Source organism: Jaculus jaculus, chromosome 6 (genome assembly GCF_020740685.1).
Source record: "Jaculus jaculus isolate mJacJac1 chromosome 6, mJacJac1.mat.Y.cur, whole genome shotgun sequence".
In the NCBI taxonomy this organism is placed as follows: Eukaryota; Metazoa; Chordata; class Mammalia; order Rodentia; family Dipodidae; genus Jaculus; species Jaculus jaculus.
In genome coordinates this window covers 74,609,562-74,625,481 of record NC_059107.1, presented here as the reverse complement: position 1 = coordinate 74,625,481, position 15,920 = coordinate 74,609,562, and positions in this window count along the sequence as shown.

Below are 15,920 nucleotides of genomic sequence, written 5' to 3'. Positions count from 1 at the left end.
CTTGTCTTTTTTTTTTTTTTTTTTTTTTTGCCTCAACATCCTAGATAGACAGTAGCATGTGTTTCCAAGTTGTGAATACCAGTGCACTTCCCCTAACATTGCCAGGTATCCCTGGTGGCCAGTGTCCCTGTTAAAGTATATTAATATACATATTAAATTATTATTTCCCTAGTAGGAAGAAGCTCTTGAAACTTGAGAGTCATATACTGTAGTGTCTTTAGAGTTCTTCAGTGCTGACACGGATATACATAAGGAGTACCATGACATCCTCATGTGTCTCTATATGCTGGTGATTTTTTTTTAAAGCGATGGTCAGATTTAAAAGAAAAATGACAATATTGTACTGTGTAAATGAAGGACAATTTTTTGTAATTATATTCATTTTTGTAGTAAATACCTTTCCTTGTGCATCTAAGCATTCAGCTATAGTGATTGCAGACTTGTATTAAAAATGAGAGATGAAAGAAGAGTCTTGCAATTCGGTGGTCTTTGTTAGACTTCTGAATGGAAAGCATTATGTTAACACACGGGAAGCCTTCCTAATTTTGACTGATGTAGATCTATTGGTATAATCCCTTGAATTAATTAACATTGAGAAATAAATGTAGATTATCTTTTAAAGCAAAAAATAAAAAAAAAAGGAGTGGGTGATCTACAACTGGATACAAGTTGACTCATCATTGCTTGATTTGTGTCCACTTCTTCCACAATTGCTGATCTCACAGAGGGACTCAACATACCTTGGGCTCTTTTAAACTGTCTCCTCTAACAACTTTTTATGGTTGCCTTTGACCATCTGTGACTTAAGTCTCTTAACCTTCAAGTAATAAATTAATAGAACAAGAACATTTAGCTCATATGGTTATTAAGAACTCTAGAAGCTAGGAAGAATGGAGCATTTTGAATAATGCACATAATATCCAAAAAGTGATGGAAGCTGGCAACAGAGACACTTATTCTCCTAAGAATAACATCATCTAGAAATGCTCCATAGTCTTCATCATCACACCACATCTATGCCCAGCCCCCAGATCTACCCGCTTGTCATCACACCATTATCTACTCCCAGCCCCTATGTGGAAGATTTTTGCTCCTATCTGGGGCCAATCTTCACATATTTAACATGTAATGTTTTCCTCATGCAAAGCCAAGATTTTGGAAATTCATCTTTTTTTTTACTCCACCCCTAGTCAAATTTTCCTTACCAAATCCACCCTTTCTTTTATCCACAATGTATGGGAACAAACATAAAAACTCTAGCTGTTCCAGTTTTTGTCCCATTGGTAACAGCTTTCACAGTTGTTAAAAAAAAAAAAAAAAAAAAGCTACAGAAAAGGGCTCCTGTTCTGCTTTCTAACATCTAAGCTATGTGAGAGCTGAGGTGTTTCCACATTATTTTGGTTTACCAGGTATAAGAATACTATACAACACAGAAAACTCCAAAGAAATGCTTGTTCTCCTTATTTTAAAATCTGTACAAATTTAAAGGTGTTTTTATTTGTAAACTTTTTTAATATTTAATTTTAACTTATTTATTTGAGAGAAAAATAGGCAGAAAGAGAAAGAGTGACACAAAGAGAGAATGGTTGCACCAGGGCCTCCAGCTACTGCAAACGAACTCCAGATGCATGTGCCCCCTTGTTCATCTGGTTTACGTGGGTACTGGGAATTGAACCTGGGTCCTTTGGCTTTTCAGGCAATTGCATGAACCACTAAGACATCTCTACAGCCCTTGTAGACCTTTCTACAACATGAGCTAATTCTGCTTTCATAAAAAGCTGTAATTTCTTACCTGCAAGTTTATTCCCATTTCATGTTGAGATGATGCTGGGATTGAGTGATTAGTCAGAAAACCATCAGTCCCACTAAGTCCTTATCTAGGCTACAGCATGATCTAATGCAAATAATGATAAATATTGATGTGTGAAATTTATCAAAAATCCCCCAAGGTTATTGTTCACTACTTGTTGATCAAAAACATTCTAAAAACACACAAGGGTTCTCTCATACTTTAATTTCCAGTTATAATTGATTCACTAAAGACTTTTACAAGTCATACTTGGCATTATTAACTGGAATTAGAATAACACAACACACGTAGGATTTATTCTTCTGAAGACTGCTATCTCTGGTACTCATGAGCCTTCACAAACCAAATATTGAGATAGGGACCTATGCCTTGAACCTGTAGATGCAGAAGGGGATGGAGCCAAGAAGCACTAGGAAGGTCATGATGAAGAAAGAAATAGAGTGAGCCCAGAAGAATTTGGGAGCTGGAATTAAGTAGATAAGAATCCTTCATTTCTATAAAAGACTACAAACAACATCTCAAGGTCCATTCATGTTTCCTTGGATAACTCTGTCTAATACTAACTCATGTCCTCCAACTTCTGAATTCTTCTTTGACTTTGATTATATGAAATTTTCTAGAAATTATATACTAGACATGGATACTAATCGGAGGTTCCCACTATTTTTGAGCAAAAGCATATTGGTCCCTTTTTTTGGGACATGCATTTTTGGCCTCCTGTAATTGCTGTGATTGTTCCTCTCCCTGTCTGCCTTCTCTGTATCCATTGTCTGAAGGGCCAGTGCACTGCAGCTGTCTCATTTATATAATTCAGCAAATGTTCAGAGAGTCAGAACTGTGAACAGAATTGTTCCTAGCTGTAAATAGAAGCAAGTGCATTGTGTGTTTCTGGGTGATTTCATTTGTGGCTTCCACTGAGACTCTCCTACAAATGCCTTTGTCTCAAGAGCAATTTAGCTCCTCTCTCCTCTTCCCCATCTCTGTGAAATGTATATGACACATACAATTAGCCTATGCTTTTATACCAATTTTTTAATTCCATCTCTTCTTGTAGTTCCTTTTATTTTATGCATATCTCAATTGTGGGCTGTTGCAGTTAGGTTCACATTGCTGGTGGAACTCACCCAACCAAGAGCAGCTTATGGGAAAAAAAAGAGGTTTATTTTGCCTTACAGGCACAAGGGGGAAGATCTATAATCACAGGGAAAATGATGGCATGAGCAGAGGGTGGACATCACCCCTTGGTCAACATCAGGTGGACAATAGCAACAGGAAAGTGTGCCATACACTAGCAAGGGAGAGCTAGCTATAACAACCATAAGCCTCTTTGTCCCCCAACAATACACTGCCTCCATAACTCATTAACTCCAAAATTTCTGTCAACTGGGAACACACATGTGCACTCTGTAAAAGTGGACTGAATACCTTGCATTTCTTGGGAGTCGGCAAATCATGGGAATTGTGTGCTCACACGATGTGTTGTGACAACGCAGTTCCTTTTAGAGTACAGGTAGACTATGTTAAAAGATTATTTGTAGGACTGGAGATGGCTCAGTGGTTTAAAGGCACTTACTTGCAAAATCTGATGGCTGGGGTTCAGGTCCTCAGTACTAACATAAAGCCACATGCATAAAGTGGGATTTGCATCTGGAGTTTGTTTACAGTGGTAAGATCCCTGAACACCCATGCCCTCTTCTTCCCTCCCTCCTTTCCCTCCCTTCTCCCTCTCTCTGCCTGCCTCTTTCCCTTCATCTCTCTGTCTCAAATAAATGAATAAATACAATATTTTAAAAATACTTTTAGCCAGGCGTGGTGGCAGATGCCATTAATCCCAGCACTTGGGAGGCAGATGTAGGAGTATTGCTGGGGGTTCAAGGCCACCCTCAGAATACAGAGTAAATTCCAGGTCAGCCTGAGCTAAACTGAGACCCTACCTCGAAAAAACAGAAAAAAAAAATCCTTTTGAGTAATGTTACAGTGTTTTTTGAAATAGGAAAGTTCTGTTCACACATGCAAGTGTAAATATCAACTACAGCCTCTTTATTTTTGTTCTATTTTTTTTTTATCATGTGTAGATTTCTACTACTATGGTAAAATACCTGAGATAATCAGCCTAGCAAACTGAAAGGTTTCTTGGCTCACAGTTTTGGTGATTCAGTCGATAAGCCCAGGCAGATCAATTGTTTGGGGGCCTGAGGTCCAGATGCACATCGTGGCAGGAAGCAAATACTAGAGCAAAGCTTCATGGCCATGACAAAATGCAGAGGAAGAGAAGGGGTAGGACCTTATTTTCCCCCTTGGGAAGTATATCTGCAAGGAGCAGATCTCCAAATGTAACTACTTCTTAATCTTCCTATCATTTCCTAACAGTGTCAACCTGGGGATTTAGCCCTTAACACATGGGCTATTGGTATTTGTTTAGTAGTCCAACCATAACAATATCTCTGAAGGGTCATTTTCAATGTTTTCCTTTCATAGCCTGACCCTGTAATGGCAATAAGATTTCTCCATATTTAATTATCAAGTTAATGAAATATACATTACATGAAGTATATTAGGTAAAAAGCATATAAAATATAATATAAATATTAAATATAAAATATATAAATATCATTATATATTGTTTATATTTAACAATCTTGAGTAGAGTATAACATAAGCTACAGTGAGTAATAGGAGAAGAATGTGACATAAATTGTATCTCATAGAAAATTGGAAAATTATGAAGTAACACATGAGAGGAACATGCTCTTTTGTTTGCAATGGGCTGGAGAGATGGATTAGCTGGTAAAGTGCTGTATCACAGGCATGGCCACTTGAGTTTGACCCCCCAGAACCCATGTATGTTCAGGGTTTGGTAGTATGTATCTGCAATCCCAGCTCTGGGGAAGGAGGAAGAGACAGAAGCATCGGTAGGACTTGCTGGTTAGTCAGTCTGGCATAATTGATGAGCTCAAGGCCAGTGAAAGATCCAATTGCAATGGAGGTGGAAGGATGGTGTTCCTCAGGATTACATCTCAGGTTGGCACCTGGGCCACAAACAGACAGACAGACAGACACATACACACACACACACACACACACACACACACACACACATGCATACACACTCATTTAATACACATATGTGCCCAAACACATATGAATACACATGCATGTAAACCATACACATACATATATATGTGAAAGTAAAATGATACAATGATACAATTTAATTTTTAACCTGGGCCACATAAAATTGAAGGGTATTATAAAGTCTTTTCTTCCTTCAGTATCTTTGAGGGCTCAAAGAAGGTGGTGCAACTTTTAAATAGTTCTCAGGTAATGTTTTACCCAATGAGAAAAACAAAACATTTATGCTTCCCTATTTATTTAGGAGAAAACAATTTAACTCTAATAAAGATTTTTTTCCCTCAGAGTACCACATCATCTATTTTAATTCCAATTCACAATAAACAAGAGACTGTTAATCAGCTCATTTTCCTCTTCTATAAATATTTCCCTTTTTAGAGTACAATGTCTAAGCTAGATGTATTAGTTCATACCTGTGATCCCAGCCCTCAGGAGGCTAAGGTGTGAGGATTGCCTCAAGTTTCAAGCCAACCTCAATTGTAGAAATTAGATCCTTTTTTAAAAGAAACGAAGGAAGGAAGGAAGAAGAAAGGAAGAAAGAGAGAGAGGGGAAAAAGGGAAAATAAATAGAAGGGAGGATGGAAGCAATGTCTGATGTGCTGTAACATTTTGTATCCATATCAGATTGGAATTTTCAATATATACATATACACATGCATTTTTCACACACTTAAAAGGAAACATGATGCCTGGTTCTCTGACTGGCAACTATATCTAACTGGCAGTGGCATCAAAGAGCAGTTTTCTTTGTTTGTCATTTCCAGTACTATTCAAGCTACATTACATATAATCAGCAAAGAGAAATGGAAAGTCCAGTTTTGAACTCTTGTAAAAGTCTTGCTGAACTTGTGATTGTATCTAGTCTCCAAAGCTAAATGACACTGGCATATCTGTGGCAAACAAAGTGAGATACCAGGTCACATTGGCAGAACATTTTATGTAAGTTCATACCAGGTGTCCTTGCTAACATGGGAGCAGTGTTTTCATTGTTTTAGTATTAGGAATACCATGAAGTTGATCAGAAATAAGATATGCAGGGGACTAATGAACATTAACAAAACTTGTAATTTACCCTGAGATTGGAACCTGCTCATGTATTTCCTGCAGTTGCTAAGTTAGAAAATATACCTTTACAGGATGTCAACTAACCCCTAGTTGTTTAGTAATGATGAATATTACTGATGTATAAGTTTACCATGCATATCCAGGTTGGTGCTGTTATGATAAAGTCCTATATCTGCTCATCAAAGCCTTCCATTAAAGGGTGGGGAGATGGCTCAGTAGATGAAGTCCTTGCAATTCAAGCATAAGGACTTAGGTTCAGGTTCTTGGCATTCTGCTATAAATTGGATATAATGGTACACTCCTTTAATCCCAGTGCTCGCAGGCAGAGATGGGATCCCTGGGACTTGCTAGATAGCTGAATGTGTGCTCTAGGTTCAGTGAGAGACTTCATCTGAAAAAGTAAGTTGGAGAATGATTGATAAGTACAACTGTTGTAGCTACTTTCTTATTATTGGGGCAAAACACCTCACTAAAAGCAGGTGATGGGAGGGCAGTGTTTATTTTGGCTTATAGTCTCAAGGGAAAGCTTCATGATGTCAAGGAAAAATATGAGAGTAGAGGATGGACTTCACCTCCTTGCCACAGGAACTAAAAGAAAGCAGCAAGAGAGTAAGGTGAACTCTGGCAAGGGGAAAGCTGAGCTGTAACTATCAAAAGTCTATTCCCCCCCACACACACACCTTTGACAGAAATACCACCTACCAAATTGTCAACATCTGGGGACCAAGCATTGAAAACACATAAATTTATGTAAGATATCTGGTTCAGACAACCACATTATGCCCCTGATTTACATAGACAAGTAAACATCTCATGATATGAAATGCACTCAAACCAACATTAAAAGTCTCCACCCATGGACATATTCATATAAAGAGAAAAACCTCCTACTAATCTGAATGTAAGGTGACAGACATTTACTCTCAATATTCATGAAGATGATCATTTTCAGAAGCATGTACCAGAATCTAATGAGCAACCTACTGGTCCTTAAATATTGTACTATTAAGGATCCCTTCCTCTAATCTTCCTATATACATCTTCCAGATACATAGAGATTGATGATAGGTAGGTAGGTAGGTAGAGAGAGAGAGAGAGAGAGAGAGAGAGAGATAAAGAGATAGAGACATATGGTCAGCTGGTCCTTTTCTCTTCCACTCTTCTGACCATCATTACTCACTTAGGTGATTCAATTCTGTAGTTTCTGAGTTGATGTGAGCTAATGTTTGGATTACTCTGAACACCTGGGTCTGCAATCGGTGGCCATTTCTACTTTACTTTCCCTTGGACACTGAACATGTGTAATATCGTTAAGTATTTTTCCTGTGTGTCTATGAAAAATTTATGTTCCCTTTTGTTGCAATCATCAGACATTTCTAGAACACATATTTAGTGAGGTCTAAGGCAAAGGTATGTTCCTAAATGTGAAAAAATGATCCTATGAAAACTCAAACAAAAAAATAATACCTGTCATTATTTTTCTTGGTTGTTTCTGTGGTTTCATGACAGTTTCTAAATGCCAGTATGATATAATTAAATGCAGCATGTAGACGAAATGCTTACAAGTAGCATGAGAGCCCACTTCAAAACATTACTGCTTATAGGCTTGCACATGTTAAATACTCAACAAAACATACCTACTATCATATAAGCATATCTTTTCACCATAAAAAATACAAAAAAGCTAATTATCTAATCATAAAAACAGATTTATTTAACTTGCAGCATTGAAGGCTGAAATTCAACGTTACAGCCCCCATCAATGCAGTCTGTTGTGAGGTCCTTTTGCTGTGTCATAGCATGGTAGGTGGCAGGACTCTAACAGTTTGAGTGAGAGGGTGAGGTTAAAAATGATGATATAGGAATCAGGAGTAGGAATCAGGGAGCATCAGCCTTGTGAATTATTTAAACATCTGTTCTCATTGGAAATGACTTTATATGATCTAAATGAATCTTCTCTGAGGATTATATTCCTATGATCTTCTAGTCCCCGCCTCTTAAAGGTTCTTCTGACTTTATAGCTCCACATTGCAAACTAAGCTTTCAGCACATGGTTCCCTGGGAAAAATATAACTATAGTAACTACACATGTAATAGAATGGAGGAGATTCTGCCCACAAACAGCAAACAACAAGTAAAACAATGGGACAACACTGATACCGCATTATTCAATGATATGGGATCACTGTAATCTCCGATTGTGTTGACAGAAATGATAAACAGAATTACCACCTCAGAAATTTCTTACAACGATAAATACAACTTATCATTGTGTCCTACCAATCTAATTCCTAGGTATTGATAGCAAATGAAAATATTTGTTTCCTCATAAATGTGTACATCAAAGTGTGTAACAGTTTATCCACGACACCAAAAAAAACTAGAACATTATCCTTCAGTTTGTGATTTCATTTAGCAGGTGAAACCAAATGAAAATACTACTCAGTAATAAAACAGACTGCTAGGGAGGTGGGTGGGGCAGACTGCTGATATGCTAAACAACTCAGGGGACAGCTCTATTATGTTGAGTGAAATAAGGAACTCAAAAAGTTAGGTCTCTATGATATAATTTATATAACTCTTAGGAAAAGCCAACTATGTAACAGCAGAAAATACTGCAATGTTTCTCAGGGAATAGAATGCTGGCTTTTAAGAGGTGTGGGAGAATACTTTGTAATCAGAGTTTTCAGTATGTTGATTGTACATTTAGCAAACTTAATAGACACTGAAGTAAAGGTTAATTTTGTGAGATGTATGTTAAATCAAACAGACTAAACAAAAACTTTTTGTTCAGTTATCAGTCAATTGTTCAATCAATAAATGAAGCAACAATAATGAATCACTATTATGCATATGGATTATATTTATGACAGTTATATCAAAATGAAAAATCAACAGGATACAACCAGATGAAGCATCTGTCTGTTCATATCTATCATCTATCTTATCTATCTATCTGCCTAACTATCATGTACCTTTCTTTCTATAAAAATATTAGACTCTATTCCTTTGGAGCATCTTCCCACAGTTAACTCAGTGCCAGACAGATATTTAATCACAGGTGACTGGTGATGACCATAAATTGCACAAAAATTAACAGCAATATCCACAATCAGAACTTGATCTAAAAGGCAACCCAGAGCCCCGCTGCAGTGACACTGGATCTCTTTTTTCAATTCCAAAACGTGGTGGTGGAGCCCTCAAAGTACACTCCCCACGAAGAAACTCTATAATTCACAAGTAAAAACAGTGGTAGTGATGGCCATTGTGGTAGATACATAAGTACATATATTGCATACACATCCAATGCCAGTCTTCAAGCCCATTATGAAATGACATCAAGAGAAAAATAAGGGGTTGGGGAGATGGATCAGTTGGTGAAACCCTTGCAGCATATCAAGAGGACTTGAGTTTGATGCCCAACTTCCATATAAAATCCAGCCACATCAGTGCATGCCTGTAGTCCTAGTGCTGGAGAAGAGAAGAGAGGAAAATTCCTGGGTCTGGGGGGTTAGCTAGTATTTCCAAATTACTGAACTTTAGGTTTGATGAAAGACACTCTGTCAAAAAATAATGTGGATAGCAATTAATGAAGACACCCTACTAAACCTTCTGACCTCCACACACATATGTGTACTCATGTGTACATGTATGAACATGTATACACATACACTCCACAAACAGGGAAAAAATACAAAATCTCCAAGAGAATAAACTGCCTTCTCCTTTAAATCCCCTTGGCAGTCATCCAGCAAGCATCGCTTCAAGCAGAAAAATTACTCACAAAGCACAAGTACAGCTAATTGCTCCCTTCTGGCACTCAGAAAGAGAATCCTTCAAATTTCCCTCTCTACTAAAATAAAATATTGGGTGTGTTCTTCTTTATACAAGACTGACCAGTTAAATGAAGACAGTCATCTTTCCACTTATGTTTGTTGTCTTCCTTTCTCCCTCTATTCTCCTTCCTTCCTTTCTGCTTTTTTTTTTTTTTTTTTCCCTAGGTAGGGTTTCACTGTTGCTCAGGCTATCCTGGAATTCACTATGTAGTCTCAGGGTGGCCTTGAACTCACAGCGATCCTCCTCCCTCTGCCTCCTGCCTCCTGATTGCTGGGATTAAAGGCGTGTGCCTGCCTAGCTGGTTGGCTTTCTTTCTTTTCCCTTTCTTCCTTTTTTTCTTTTTTTCTTTCTTTCTTTCTTCCTTCCTTCCTTCCTTCCTTCCTTCCTTCCTTCCTTCCTTCCTTCCTTCCTTCCTTCCTTCCTTCTTTCTTTTTCCAGGGTAGGGTCTCTCTCTAGCCCGGGCTGAATGGAAATTAACTATGCAGTCCCAGGATGGCCTTGAATTCACAGCGATCTTCCTACCTCTGCCTCCCTAGTACTGGGATTAAAGGTATATGTCACCACCATGCCCAACTCTCCCTTCCTTCTTTCTTTCCCTCCTTCCTTCCTCCCTCCCTCCCTCCCTCCCTCCTTCCTTCCTTCCTTCCTTCCTTCTTTTCCTTCCTGCACAAAGAGTTTTATTAATGCTCACAGTGGGAAGTCCAAGATCTGCTTGGTGTTTGGTGAGAGCCTCAGGCTGCTTCAGAAGAAAATGTAAGCAGAAACATGTTGTGTGGAGGATACTACATGATATAGACACCATCACTAAATGCCCTTTCTGAAGCACTGATTGATAGGAAATCTCTGATTTTCTCACCTCTACTTTTTTTTCAGGTTTTCCCCAAGTTGTTGCATGAAATTAACAGAATATGACTGATTCAGATTTTTGTACTATTTTCATTATCATGAAACTATAGTCTCAGAAAATATTTTAACTATTTTTACTGTGTATACAAATGTACATGTTTGTCATTGTAAAACTACATGGCACAAAAGATACATGTGGTTTCTGCAAGGCATGGGCATATCACCATTTAATTATTTATCTCTTTCTGAATGACACAACAATTACTATCATCCATTTTTCTTCCTTATTCTGTATACCATGCTCATAAGTAACAGGAATACCCTATGGCACACCTCTAGATATCATACAAAAGGGCCATCCCTCTCCAATGCATCTCTTTATCAACAGTCAATTTCTTGGGATTTGGGCTTTTCTCAGATCACTGCCACAGGCCAACATCTGGATGGAAAGTTCTGAAGTGCTCCAAACACTACATCCAGGGACTGCCTGGCCAAAGCAGCAGCAGGACCCTTCCTCGGTTTCTCTGTCTTTGCAGGTAAAGTAGTAGTTGCATTTTTCTAAATATATATATATGTGTACTGCCATGTCTATAGCATCAATAATATTCTCTTCTGATGCTATCATCATTGATGTAAGTAATGTTACTAAGAAATCTCTTTAACTATAGAAAGGAACTTTGTGTTTTGAAGTTAAGGATAAATTGTGCACATGAATGGTTTCTTTGAGGGGAAAAATAACCAAGAAAAACATTTTTTCTGTTTTTTTTCAAGGTAGGGTCTCACTCTGGCTCAGGCTGACCTGGAATTCACTATGTCATCTCAGGGTGGCCTCGAACTCCCAGCCATCCTCCTACCCCTACATCCCGAGTGCTGGGATTAAAAGCTTGCACCATCACACCTGACAAAGAAAACTTTTAAAGCCACCAAAATCACTTGAAAATGTATGGATTTTTCCTACATTGATGTGAGATTCTCAGGCAACAAAGTGCATGAATATTAAAGCACCTCTCAATGAGTCTTCTCGCTGCAGTGGTGGTTCACTCAGTTCTATAGCAGGATGACTTACTTTGCAATTTCTCTTTTAATCTAAATAGTGATGGACATTTGAGTTGTTTCCATCTGTAATTATTTGAATAAATCTGCTTTGTGTTATATCTATTTGCATATTCTCTAATTTTGGGGGTGAATGCCTGGAGGTAGGGTCACTGGATATATGCATTTGCTTCACTTTACAGAAAAATGATCAACTCCCTTCCAATATGGAAATATACAGGTCCCTATCACAGAGACAGTGTGAATTAAAATTACTTCATATTCTTCCCTATGCTTGGTATGATAAAACTTAAATTTCTATTCACTTCAAATTGGCATCAGTGATATTTCATTGGTTTTTATTTTTATTTTTTATTTTGTTGCATTTTTTATTAGTTTTCTATTCAGCAAATACAGGCAGTTTGGTACCATTATTAGGCTCATCTGTGACGTATCCCTCCCCATGAGTCCCTCCTTGTTGAGGTATATGGGTTGTGCATTGTGGAGTTAGCCCACAGTTATTGGTACGATAAATGTCTCTGCATATCTTGGCCCAACATATGGCTCTGACATTCTTTCCGCCCCCTCTTCCACAAAATTTCCCTGAGCCATGTTGGGTTCATTGTTGGTCTGCTTCAGTGATGAGGTGTTAGGGGACACTGGGGCTGTGGCTCTCTGGTTTGATAGGAGTTGATTTTTCTCTGTGTTGGTCTCCTTCCCCTTTGTGCTGGTATCTGGTTCATCAGGTAAACAGCACCCTTGCTTGTTTCACCAATTTTCCTTAGTTTCAGCCTGGCCCCTTTTGAGGTATGATGGGGTGGCTCTCTCCTTATGATCTGCATCTATCTGAAAAAGAGAAGCAGATTCTCCAACGGAGAGTAAATTAGCTCCAGGACAAATGAAGTAACCCTTACTTTTTTTTTCTATAGAGAGTTTAATAGGTCTAGGCCCTCTTTCTAGCCCATGATTGATGGTAGCTTGATATTGGAGAGAGGGCTTATGTTTGGATATTATTCTGACTTGTTTCTCAGCTCCTGCTATGGGTCCCATACCACTGAGGGGATCAGTTAGCCAAATCAAGGGCAGTTGGTTCCCTACCATGCCAGTGTGCCACTATTACACTTGTGTGGGCATCACAACCAGTTATTTGTTGCTAAGTAGGTTAGACCATGAGTTGCTTGGGCAGATATTGGTCATTTCCCCCCATTGCCCATGTAGCACCTTCTGGCACTAGACATGCTGACTGTCTGGGGACTGATTCTCTGCTGGCTTCCAGCCATACTGTTCCATTTTATGTGTCAGCTGCATATGGTGTCTTCAGCAATAGGGTCTTACCATTGGCCTTTGGTGGGTCATCAAGTACTCTGACAGAAATCTGTCATTCTTTTAGGAAACCTTGTTGGTTTCTCGGACCAAAAGCTCATTGTGGGTGATAGCCCCATGCTGGTACTGGGAGTTACAGGTCAGTGCCCACTAAGAAAATGCAGAAAAATATAACTAATACATAAGAGTTAGAGAGAAGAGGGGGTGGGGAGAGGGAGAGGGAGGGAGGGAAGATGTAGAAGGTTTAGATTACTTGATCCTACCCTCTCCAGTGTCTTGTGGTTCAGGTGTTTCCTGTAAAGGCCTGGTGAAGGTTCAGCCATTTGGTCTGCCTTTTAGGGAGTAGACTTTTATGGTACCATTGTCATTTGGGTCTAGATTAGTGTTTCCCACCCCTTCGATGCCCTCCCCTCTTCCCTGTCCACCCTACTGTCTAGTCCATGCATGCGTACTGGGTATGTAAGGTATCTTGGGTAGATTCAGGTCAGGTGCTGTAGATGAGTGAGACTATCTGGTGATTTTTTTTTTTGTGATTGGGTAAGATCACTGAGAATGATCTGTTCCAGGTTCATCCATTTTTCCTCAAATTTCATTGTGTCATTTTTTTCTTACTGCTGTGTAGAATTCCATTGTGTAGATATACCACATCTTAGTTATCCATTCTTCTAGTGATAGACATCTGGGTTGATTCAAGATCTTAGCTATTATGAATTGAGCCACTACAAACATGGCTGAACAAATCTCTCTGTCCTGTGGTTTGAATGTTTTAGGATAGATGCCCAGTAAGGGAATAACTGGGTCTGTTGGTATCTCTATAGTCAGCTTTCTCAGAAATCTCCATATTGCTTTCCAAAGTGGTTGTACCATGCTACATTCCCACCAGCAGTGGATAAGTGTTCCTACTTCTCCACATCCTCGTCAGCATTATTTTCATTTGATTTTTTGATGTTTGCTATCCTGATTGGGGTAAGGTTGAATCTCATAGTTGTTTTAATTTGAATTTCTCTGATGATTAGGGATGATGAACATTTTCTTAAGTGTGTGTTTGCAGTTTGTGTTTCTTCCTCTGTGAACTGCCTATTCAGCTCTTTGCCCCACTTTGTGATTGGGTGTTTGACTTCTAACTGTTTAGATTTTTGAGTTTTTTGTAGATTCTGGAGATTAGGCCTCTATCAGTTGAATAACCCACAAATATTGTCTCCCATTCTGTGGGTAATCTATTGGCTTTGCTTATTGAATGCTTGTCTATAAAGAAACTCTTCAGCTTCATGTGATCCCATTGGTTGAGTGACTGTTTAAGATCATGAGCTATTGGGGTTTTGGTCAGGAAGTCTTTTTCCATTCCTATATCATGGAAAGTACTTCCTAAATTTTCTTCCAGTAGTATTTGAGTTTCTGGGCTTATATTGAGGTCTTGGATCCATTTGGGTTTGAGTATAGTGCGTGGTAAAATGTGTGGATCAAGTTTCAGTTTCCTGCATGTGGTTATCCAGTTTGTCCAGCACCATCTGTAGCTAGGATCCACATATTAGAGAGAACATGCTGCTTTTGGCTTTGTGGGCCTGGGTTACCACATTTAGTATAATACTTTCCAGATCCATCCATTTTCCTGCAAATTTCATAACTTCATTTTTTTTTTTTAACCTCTGAGTGGAACTCCATTGTATAAATGTGCCATATTTTCATTATCCACTCATCATTTGTGGGACATCTAGACTGGTTCAATTTCCCAGCTATTATGAATTGAGGAGCAATAAACATGGTTGAGCATGTACTTCTAAGGAAATGCGATGAGTTCTTAGCATCTATGCCTATGAGTGCTATATCTGGGTCATATGGTTGATCAATCTTTAGCTGTTTTAGAAACCTCCACACTGATTTCACAATGGCTGGACCAGATTGCATTCCCACCAACAGTGTGGAAGGGTTCCTCTTTTTCCACATCCCCACTAGCATTTATTGCCCCGGCCAGCAGGGAGTCGAACAAGGACTCAAGGAGAAGCTAACCTGAATGGGGGGAGGCAAACAGACACAAGAAGGAGACCAAGCTATGTATTTGTCAAGGTCTCAAAGTTTTTTTCTTTTTAATTTTGTTTGTTTATTTATTTATTTGAGAGCAACAGACAGACCGAGAAAGAGGCAGAGAGGGAGAGAGAGAGAGGATGGGTGCGCCAGGGCCTCCAGCCCCTGCAAACAAACTCCAGATGCATGCGCCCCCTCGTGCATCTGGCTAACGTGGGTCCTGGGGAATCAAGCCTTGAACCGGGATCCTTAGGCTTCACAGGAAAGCGCTTAACTGCTAAGCCATCTCTCCAGCCCTCAAAGTTTATTTTTATACATTGGTTTTTATAGGGTTGTAGGTAGAAGGAATCAAAATCAGGCCAGAGATCACAGGGTTATGGCTAAATGCAATTCCTGTGTTTCTTCATCAATTACCAGCCGCAACAGGAGAGGCTATCACCCAAGCTTAACGGCTTCTTCGTTTCTGGTAATAGATCATTAGATGAGGAAATAAAAACTTAACATGCTATGTGGCGGTTTCTGTGAACATGGCCGAGGTTTTTTTTTTTTTTTTTTTTTAAATAAAAAAAGAGGGTGAGGCCTGCTTTGCAGCAGAGGGCGTTAACCAACTGGGGGAGTAGGGACACAACTCCTCCCGTGGGATGTCATTTTCCCACAATCTTTGGCCCTTGGTACCTTTTGGTGAGGCGAGGCGGGGCCTATGTGGCCAGAGAGTGAGGCACGGCTTTAGTGATAACAGTTATGGTACCAATCCTCATGTAAGTCATGTTTTTCTCTCAGGGAATTCAGAAGTGGTCAGAAAGGGACCTTCCCTCAGGGTGCTTTGCCTTGCACCCATATTGGTGCCCATATC